Consider the following 9,773-nt stretch of genomic DNA (forward strand, 5'->3'; position numbering starts at 1 on the left):
TGACAAATGCTAATGCATTCAACATCACCAAGGTTCATTATCTTTGCAGGAGTGCCGTCAGTATGCCAGGTTACACATGTATATGCTCGGAAAAAGCAGATTGCACATGTGCGGTTTTTTGCCTCTGTAAACTATAAAGAAAATGTGTCAGACTGTTAGAGTAATTAATAATTGCAAAAAAAAAAAATGTGCTTTTGAATTGCAAAAGAAATATCGTGTTCTGTCTAGAATTTCACCAAGAGTCTGTGTGCAAACAGGAATTGATCTTAAAGATTACATTCATGTTGGTTTTCTTGTGTTTTTCACTTGTAGGAAAGGGATAGATAGTGTTATTTGAAAAGAAATGATCATTACAAAAATAGTAATATATTAAAATTACAAAAAAGGTATTTTTTTTTAGTTTCTTTCAGGTATTGCTGCAGAGCAGTGAAGAAAATAAAAGATGCCTTTAAAATCAAGACAAAGAAAACAACAGAAAAAAAGGTTTAATTGAAGACAGCTGGAGGACCCAAGTTAGTTGAAGATGCTCATGTTGGGAAAAAGAAAAAGTCTTCTGGTAAGCAGAGAAAGCAATTTTTCAAAAATATATTCAAAAAAAGGAAACATTTTAAAAATGCCCCCATTGGAAAAACTGTTTCAAGTAGAAAACAACAGGAGAATAGTGAAAATTTACAAAATGCTAATGTACAAGCAGAAGCTAAAATAATTAACTTGAAAAGAAAATCAGCATTTAAAGAGATCCGTAGGAAAATGTTTCAGAGAAGAGTGATGTCCAATTTGCTAAAAGATGTGAAAAAATATAAGAAAAGAGCAAAATTTTTAAAGAGAAAAAAAGATATTGAAGCCATTGTAGAAAAGGCTTTAAATTTAAAAAGGAAACTATTCATTTTAATTTTGAACAGGATGCGTACATTAGAAAAAAAAGTTAATGTAATGAAGTCACAAAGCAAAAAGAAAAGAGTAGTAAAAAGAAATAACTTTTGTAAAGTGTTTTTAGGAGAATGGATGCATAGTTCAAGTACTGAACCATTTTTTAATGAAGAGAGTTATCTTCAAAGTAATAGTTTGCTGCATGCAGTTGACACCAGTGGTCGAGCATATGAAGTTAAGGATGGTTGTATAATGGAAAAGGAGAAAATGGTTCCAAGAAATGAGGAAGAAGTGATTGCAGATGAGGCTATGGGGAGACGTCCTAAAGCTCCAGTGTATACTTGGAAATGTAGTAGTATTTGTACTTTGCGACAGGAATCTATTGATAAATTACGTGAGTTTTTAAGCGAATATAGTAAAAAGAGTGTAAAACAGAAGATTAAGGTGCTTCAAGGACTAGATCCATGCAGAGTGAGAGAGAATACTGGTTTGCAAGGTCACTCTCTGGCTTGTTTATCTAGGAAAGTTTGTCAAAGTGTTTTTCACCATTTTAGGATGCTGGCAGTTCATCATACTGAAATTAGGAAATTTGTAAGAAGATTGTATTTTGCTTAAAGTCCAGCACTAAAGTTAAATGAGTTGAATAAGGCTCTGTTTCGTGGATCTGTATCAGATGTTGAGAAGGTTACTGATGAGATTCAGTTTTGTTACTTTGGTCCAGAACAAGAAAGTGCAGGGAATGACACAGTTATTGAGGAAAATGTGGAAGAGAATGTAGAACCCTCCATAAATAAGAAATTTGAAGATCAAATTACAAAATTTGCTATCATCTCTAATGAAAGACCAAATATTACTTGTATTTGTTGCCGGAGAAGCCATTACAAAATCCAAACAAGGAATGTTGATCTCTACAAAAAAAGTGAAGAAGAAGATAATTATAGGTGGAAGGATTTTGCAACATATATATTTCTTGAAAATTGTTTTGATTTGGGTGAAGATCATCGTATTTGTAAATACTGTTACAACAAGTTGGAAGAAAATAAAATGCCAGCTAGAGCTGTACATAATAATTTAGAATTGGTTGAAGTTCCTGCTGAACTTTCTGATTTAAATACGTATGAGTCTATACTCATTCAATGTGTTCATCCGTTCCAGACCATAGTACGTGTGGAGCCAAAAACAGGCAAATTACCTCCTTCAGATTTACAGAGAGGTTTAAAAGGAAGAGTTGTCTATTTGCCGTTGGATTTGAAAAAAAAATATGGAAACTATTGACACAGAAAATTTGGAAACTGACCCATTAGTTATTCTGGTTAATGGTGTACCTACAAAGAATAAGAAAATTTGGCAGGAATTGGTAGATGTTCGGAAAGTACAAAGAGGAAATTTATATTTGAAAAGGAATAATAAATGGTATGAAGCCATTTATATGGATGAAGATGAAGAAGAATTAGTAGGAGACACAGACACACCAACTGGGCAAATTGAAAAAGTTGACAAGTCAAAAGAAGAAGAAATTTATGAACATTTCAGCATACATCCTCTTCATTCAAAAGAAGTAATGGCAAACACCATTGATCTATTTCAAATGAAAAAAGCACAAGGAACTCCTGTGAGTGTATGGGAGGAGAGTTTGGAAGCTCGATGTTTTCCCCAGCTGTTTCCTACAGGAGAAGGTGGACGATATGATGAACGTCCAGTTCAGATTCCTGCTTCTGAGTATCGGACTACAAGATTATATGCAGAAGATCCCAGATGTCGTCAAAGTATTCCTTATTTGTTCCATCTGTTATTTGAAAGTGACTTGTCTGCACTATCTTATGCAGTAAACCACATTTTAAAAAGTGGAACACATCTACATAATGTGTCTGCTAAGGATTTTATTAACAAAGTGCAGCAGCGAGATGATCATTTGAAATCACAATTGATCAATCTGATGGCTTGTCAGCGTGGGACGAATGAATATTGGTACCGACGCCATGGAGAATTGAAATGTATGTTACGGAATTTAGGAACTCCAACATGGTTCCTAACCCTAAGCTGCGCCGAGTACGCTTGGGATGATTTACTGGATTTTCTACGAGAGGCAAATTCAAACATTAAAAACATTGAATACAAGACAGCAGGAGAACTGTGCTCATCGGATTCGGTTAATGTTTTCAGATATTTCAATCATAGATTTGAGGCTATGATGTCCTTTATCTGCAACAAAAAAAAATCCACCACTTGGAGAAGTTTTGGATTTCTTTTGGAGAAAAGAGTACCAAGCAAGAGGTGCTCCTCACATTCATATGCTGTTGTGGATCAAGGATGCTCCAAAATTTGGAACAGATGCTGATGAAGCAGTGTTATCTTTCATTGAACAATATGCAACATGTGCTATACCTAAAAGCACAGAGGAGAAAAAGTTAAAACAGCAAGTTTTACGTTTCCAAAGTCATCGGTGTGGAAAATACTGTCGACGGAAGTACAAGACCAAAGATAAATTCTACACAAAATGTCGATTTGGATTCCCTAGACCTGTTCTTTCAAAAGGAAGAGTCAACAGTTTTATGTCAGCTGTGCGACATACTATTACAAGAAAATCTCCCAAAAATACGTACAACCTGAGAAGAAAAGAAGAGTCAAAATATATAAATGACTACAACCCAGTCATTTTATCCATGTGGATTGCAAACATGGATATTCAGTATGTGACAGACAATTCTATTGCTGTTGCTCGGTATGTCACATCGTACATTACTAAATCTGAGAAAACGGAATTGAAGGAAATGTGGGAAGAGATTTCTCACGAGAAGAGTGTCAGTAAGAAGCTGTACAGTTTCAGTTTGAAGATGTTAACGCATCGAGAAATTGGATCCTACGAATGTTCAGATAGGTTATCATCTGCAAGTCTTTACTCGAAATCCAGAAGAATAATTTGGGTCAGTTTAGGCCTTGCAGGAATGCGAAATCGGGTATTGAAATCTGTTGGAGAAATTGAATATTTGGCCGAAAACGACCCAGAAAGTACAGATATTTTGAAAACAAACATGTTGGACACATATTACCCAAAAAGAAGTCATCATCTTGAGAACATGTGTCTCTATGAAGTGCTGCAGAACTACATTTTTTCACGGAAAGCCACAGAAGACATCAACAATGGAAAATATAAAGTCATTGGTGAGGAAGGATGTTTAGTGAAGCAAAAAAAAGGAAGTTTGATTAATCACAGGAAGCTGAGTTGTGACACTACTGACAAAAAGGAATTTTACTACTTGCCACTTTTACAGTTGTTTAAACCATGGCGTTCAGAGGACGAACTACTTGGCGAATTTCAAAGCTATGAGGATTCATTTAATGCATGTAAAGATACCATTGAATGCAGTATTTTCAGGAATTATGTCCAAATGTTAAACGAAGAAATTGAACAGGAAGCTACAATTGCAGCTGAAGTAGCTAGAGATAGTTCTCAAGACAGCCAAAGTTCTGGAACGCTCAGTCAAGATCCCCTAGGACAACCAATCATAGAAAATGAAGCTGCAATAGCCATGAATGAAGTGGAAACGGCTATGAATCAAGCAAAGGAAGATTTAATAGAATTACCAGATTTGGAAAAACAACTGAATGAAGAACAACGACAAATTTATGAAGAAGTCAGAAAAAAAATTGATCACGGATTACTACATGAAAATAAAGAGTGCACATGCACAGCATTTGAACCAATTAGGTTATATGTGAGTGGACAAGCTGGAACTGGGAAAAGTTTCTTAATTAAAGTCATCAGAAGCTACCTACAGCAAAAAACTGATTCTACTTTGTCTTGTGTTGTTACTGCTCCAACTGGATTAGCAGCATATAATATTAAAGGAATTACTCTCCATCGCTTGCTAGTGTTACCAGTGGAGCATGAGAACAAAATAGAATATCACAAGCTAACTGGCGAAGCATGTTTCGAAGTTTCAAGAGTGTTGAAGAAGATGCAAGTTCTCATTATTGATGAGGTAAGCATGGCATCAAACTTAATGCTTGCCTTTGTGCATTTAAGAATGCAGCAAATTCTAAAAAGAGACTATGACGTGCTATTTGGAGGAAAACATGTTATAGTTTTTGGGGATCTACTGCAGCTCACTCCAGTTAAAGGACAACCAGTGTTTAATACTGTGACACATGAGGACACGAAGAAGTCATTAGGAAGCATTGGTAATGCGAATATTTGGTCGTTCTTTGAGTACAAAGAACTCACTACCAATATGAGACAAGCAAACGATGAAGAATATGGAAGTATTCTTAAAGATATCAGAATTGGACTACTCACAGAACATGCCAAAAAAGCTTTACAGAGTCGATTGCTACATAATTTATTTCCAAGTGAAGAAATAGTTGCAGAGAAAATATACAAGAACATTGCAGAAAAAAATACTGTAATCTGCTTAATGCCAACACTACGTGAATGTTCAATATTCAATGAGGAACTTTTGAAATTGGAAAAGGAAGAGATTAAGAAAATGGAAGCAGTGGACAAAATCCAACATGAAAGAATTACAATTACATTAACAGGCGAACTGAAAAATAAACTGGATTCTCTAGAGAAGAACATTTCGAAAACAGCTGGATTAGAAAAAAATGTATATCTTTGCATGAACTGTCGAGTATTTTTAAGGAGAAATTTGGATGTAGAAAAAGGATTAGTAAATGGAGCTATGGGTAAAGTTGTAGGTTTTGTTAGCTACCAGAAAAAAGAAGGCATTGAGTATTTAAAAATAAAATTTGATCAGATTGAAGAGGTAATAAACATTTGTCGTTCTTCAGTCCGTTTTTTGCTTGTGAAAGACTTATATGTACGTAGGAAGCAGTTTCCATTTTCTCTAGCATATGCTGTAACTATTCACAAGTGTCAAGGATTAACTGTTGATAGTGCATTTGTAAACATTGGATCTACTGTGTTCAAAGAAGGTATGGCATATGTTGCTTTGTCACGAGTGAAAACATTATCTGGTTTATTCATGATAGACTTTGATGACTCAAAAGTTAGTGCAGATGCAAATTGTGTAAAGGAGTATAATAGATTAAGAAGAAGCTATGCTCCTCATTTAGGTCAGTATCCTGTGTTGGAGAAACGTGTTGTTTATCGGAAAAGGAGATTTGAGAATATCTGTAATGAGGATGTAGAGAAGAGAAAACAAAAAGAGAGTCATGTGATTGCAAGCAAAAAGAAAAAGGACAATGTTGAACAGGTTGTTGGTTTCCATTTTGAACATAGCTCTGGTGTCAACTGCTATGCTAATGTAGTACTAAATGTTGTTTTTTATCTTGAAAGTTTGCTTGAGCAGATAACAGAAAATCATGAAAAAAGATTCTGTTCTGTGCTAAGTCTTCTTTATGAGAATCTGAGTGGTGATAAAGCAAAAATAGAAAGTACAAATGAAATTAGAAATCTATTAGATGTTTGTTCAGGACGAACACAGTTTTCACAAAATGTCCAGCAAGATGCACAAGAATTCTTCATGTACATTTTTTTGGTACTTGAAGATGAAGGGGTAGAAATAGAAAATATGTTTGGTCTGTCTTATAAATGGGAACATAGTTGTGAAAACTGTTTCTACACATGCAGCTCTAATGTTGATTCAGAAAGGTTTATCTATTTAACATTGCCAGAGACTAAATCAGTGACTTTTAGTAAATTAGTTAAAGATGCCAATCACAACATGGAATGTTCTAAATGTAAATCAGACATGTTTTCAACGTTATTTTTAAAGAAATATGGACAGTATGTAATTTTAATGATGCAACGTTTTAGAGCTGATGGTTCAAAATTGGACACTTTAATAAAGAAGTTTACAGGACAGCAATTATCAATTTCTGGAAAAACTTTTGTCACAGTTGCAATAATTTTCCATGATGGGCCTATTGTAACTTCTGGTCATTACACAGTTTTTCTTAAATGTGAAAAAGGCTGGACACTGTGTAATGATTCTCAGTTGGTTTTCAAGCAACGTTTGCCTTTTGATTTAGCAAATTCCTATTTAATTTTTCTGCAACCAAAATTTTAGACAGAAATTGCAACATCTGTACAAAACATTATTTACATTTAATTGGATTACCATCGGAAATGTCATCAAATATTATTATAAAAATTACCATTTGGCCGTACGGAAAGGTAATAATTTGCATTGTGGACTTCTTTGACAAAAATTATTTTGGTGAATATGCTTATGCAACAGAATTTTCGGACAATATTTACTGAAATTAGTGATTGTTTTTACGTGAGGATTATATTACGGTATGTTTTAATGAGAAGAGATTATGGGCTTTTTTTAAACAATCTTTGTGATTGTTATTTTTTTTGCCTGCTGTCAAGTGATGAATGCAATTGCTTTTACGATTTACAGTAAAATGCAATATATTCGGAAAACAGCAAAAAAAGGGCAAAAATATGTTTAATGAAAAATGAAAATATGTGCACTGTATTCTAAAAAGTATTGTTAAAAATTAATACATTTTTCTTTTTTTACAGATTGAGAAAGGAAAAATATAAAAATAAACTTCTTTTCACAAAGTAAAATAAATCACTTATTTTTCTTTTAGTTATTTTCTTTGTCAGGTAAGTGTGAAATTTCAGGATTTATCACACATTTACTTTAATGCTCACTTTTTTCACTACTCTTGTCTATGTTTTTTTCATTTCTGTAGTAGTCCCTCATGGACCTAGTAGGGTGATTACATTTTTGGGGTTTTTTGTTTTTTAAAAAAATGCGCGCACGGTAAAAAAAAAGAAAAAAATCAATAAATTTTTTTTAAAAAAAGTTAAGAAGTAAGGTTGGCTCTTAAAAGAACCGTTGTGTTCATAAAGGGAAAGAGGAAAGAAAGAATGGGAATACTAACAAGGACCACAGATGTGCTGGTCTATCCTATTGTTTATGAGGGAAACACTGATCTCCGCATGAACAATTAGGCCATGACATCTTGTGCACCTCATTGTAACCCTCCCAAAACGAGGGTTTATATCCAGAGGACCAGAAAAGGGTGATGCTCCCACCGCAGAGGAAGTGCTCGGTTGAGCTGCCGAAGAAGTACTCGGCTGAGCATCTGCAGGAGTGCTTGGGTGACTTACTGGAGATGTTTCTCCAGTATGTCTAGCATAAGTCCTGGGATGTTTATCCTTAATGTGTCTAACCATAGAGTGATTTCCAAAGGAATACTTCTTCCTAGGATTCCCTCTAGATAAGACACGCTCACAAAGTGAGCAGGTGACTAAAGGAGCATTTACCTTTTTCTGCCCCTCTGGATAGGTGAAATATTCCCATACAAAAGAAGTCTTTTGTTTCCTCCTTCTCTCTCTGATGATGCTGCTACCTGGCTCACTCTCAGAAGAGGACTGCTGTTCTGCCATCGTATCACAAAGACAACTCAGCTCCTTCTCCTAAGGGATTACAAGCAGAAATGAGGGAAATGGGTGTGGTGTAGGAGAGTTCTAGAACTGAAAGTACTTTAAACCAATCAAAAGTGCTGTTTCTTGATCACATGACCAACCGTGCGCGTACGTTACGCTTACGGAGCGCTTACGGTAAAAGTACGCATGCGCGTATAAAAGACACGCGCATTCGCGCATGCGCATAACAGGCACGCTCCAACACTTCCGTGTAACGTGCGCGTGTAACGTATGCAACACGTGCGCTTACGGTAAGCTTACCGTACGCGCACGTAAAAAAAAAAAAAAAAAAAGATTCACTATGTTATACTACTATATCTTACCTGTTTGGTTAAAAAAAGGTGAAAAATTTTATATTGCAGAATTTTAAAAATTTTACCATAGTGTTTAAAGAGAATATAAAATAAAAAAAAAGAAGTAAAAAACCTTGCAAAAAGAAAAAAAAAAAATTCACACACGTTAAATATAAGAATTTGCATTTAAAAAACCATACAAATTCACTGAAAAAACCATGGGTTTCACACACGTTATAGTTAGGAATTTTCATTTTAAAAACCTTGCAAATTCACTGAAAAAACCATAGGTTTCACAGACGTTATAGTTAGCTGGACATTTCACTCGTAAAAAACCAATGAAATTCCCCCGTTATAGTTAGTTAAGCTAACTATAACTCGCGCACCCGCAATCCACTGCTGATGACGTCACATATAACATCACTAATGACATGGTCACTGACATCACTCATGACATCACTGATGACATCTCAAATGACATCACTGATGACATCACTGATGACATCATCCTTGTGATAGAGTGGCATACCTCCTCTCACCCTAATATAACCTTTGATACACACATTCAAAAATAGAGACTAACATTTTCAAAAGAATGGACCTACCAATATCAGTTACAACAACCTATTCAGTCATTTTAAGATCCACATACACATCCACTTATTCACCAACAGTCCTATACAGTCACTCATACATGTACTCACTAATCATATGTACTCATACACCTATACATCCTGTTACACAATGCCACACATCCATAAAGTTACTCACACACATAGTCACTCATGCTAAAAAAGAATCAAACATACATTTATTTGCATATACAGTTATACACACACCACCACACTTACTTCTACGGAAACTTACACATACTTAGTCTTTTAAACAATCACTTATAGAAACACATACTTATTCATACAGGAACTCTTTCAATCTCTCACTCTCACATATACTCACTTATATACACCAATAGTCACATATACTAGTTTAAAACATATGTAGTTACTCATAAAGACACTATTGAGACAGTCATTCACTCACTAACACACCCATACACACACTCATCCACCCATACAGTCCTGCACACATGCTGTCTTCAACACATACAAACAGTGAGTCACTCATTCATGCACCTATGCACTACGTAATACCCCCCACCGAACCATGCAGACACTCAGACTGATACTCAAAAAACCAAC

This window comes from Triturus cristatus, chromosome 12, assembly GCF_964204655.1.
Source record: "Triturus cristatus chromosome 12, aTriCri1.1, whole genome shotgun sequence".
NCBI lineage: Eukaryota > Metazoa > Chordata > Amphibia > Caudata > Salamandridae > Triturus > Triturus cristatus.